Below are 1,358 nucleotides of genomic sequence, written 5' to 3'. Positions count from 1 at the left end.
CTAAGTCAGCGCCGGTCCACAGTTCTCAAAGAGCAGAGATGTCGTGCTTGTATAAGCTGGCTGAGTTCTCGTTGCCGCAGAAAGCCAGTTTAATTTGGCCAACGTACGACAACGAGTAGGACTAGAAAACACTCATTGTAAGCCCGGCAGCGAACATACTTTCGATTCTCGGTTAGAGGCACTAGATTCAGGGTTTTTCGAGGCAGCCATCTTCTTAGTTCAGTCACAGTTTTCAAAGAGAATGCTTTTCGACTGTTTTAACCACATACTTCACATCTTCAAGCAGCAATGGGATTGTTGCCAATAATTTTCAGCAAGTCTTGAAGCGGCTCTACGAAATCACTCCGCCCCGACTGTCGACTTCCTTTTTAATACCTTAACTACCCGGACGTGAGTGAATACTGCTACTAGCCGACTTGGTACAGTAGAGACTGTTGTTTTGTCCGTGCGAATTATGTCGGACTTGACATATCTGTCATGGAAGTAAGAATAAATATTCCCGAAGTTGCTGTATGAGTTGTGGGAGATTTGCTAGCAAAACGCGTATGAAGAATACCCGTACATTTTCTTTAAGTGTATAAAGTTTTCGTAATTTCAATGACTAATTAATTTATTTTTGCATGAAATTTTGGTATTATTTTTTTATAGGTTAATGGACTGATTCATAAAAAATAGAGTAGGTTTAATGAGCTTTATAAACTGACGTTTTCATACGTTTTTCAACTTATAAACCTTTTTTAAAGCCACTTTATTTTTTATGAATAAAAGTGTTAATGTCTTGTTTTGTTACGATAAAAAATTATTTATTCTTTTTTTCTATAAATAAATATGTACATATCGAGCCCTAACCGCCAAAATAACGTAAGCGACATTTTTTTAGAAATTTTATTTTTGATGCAGAAATGCATCTAGATGCTCTAGGAATATTTCTGCATCAAAAAGAAAATTTTGAAAAAAATGTCGCTTACGTTATTTTGGCGGTTAGGGCGCGATATATTTATTCAACAAACTGTGTGCCTGTTCTCAAAAACACTAAAAAATAGATGCAGTTTGTTTCTTTTGGTCCTTTTTCAAATTTACAAATATTTTGTCTTAAAATCTAACCCGTGCGATTAAGAAAAGTTTCAAAAAAATGTTGACGCCATATTATGATTAAAATTCTAATAATTATTTGTGCTATTTCAAAACAAAAATGGTCTATGGCCGTAGACCCGGTGGCTGTTGGTGTAACAATATACCACGTGACTATCGGAGGGTTAAAGAACTTAAATGGATAACCATTATGGTAGGAATTAAGGGGTTCTCTGAAGAAAATAATACATTTTGAGCCCAATTTGTACATAAAATTTCATGTAAGA

The sequence above is a fragment of the Rhagoletis zephyria genome, unplaced genomic scaffold (genome assembly GCF_001687245.7).
Source record: "Rhagoletis zephyria isolate East Lansing unplaced genomic scaffold, Rhagoletis_zephyria_1.1 Rzeph_scaffold_05734, whole genome shotgun sequence".
In the NCBI taxonomy this organism is placed as follows: domain Eukaryota; kingdom Metazoa; phylum Arthropoda; class Insecta; order Diptera; family Tephritidae; genus Rhagoletis; species Rhagoletis zephyria.
The sequence above is the reverse complement of the archived record's forward strand: the minus strand, read 5'-3'. Positions refer to the sequence as shown.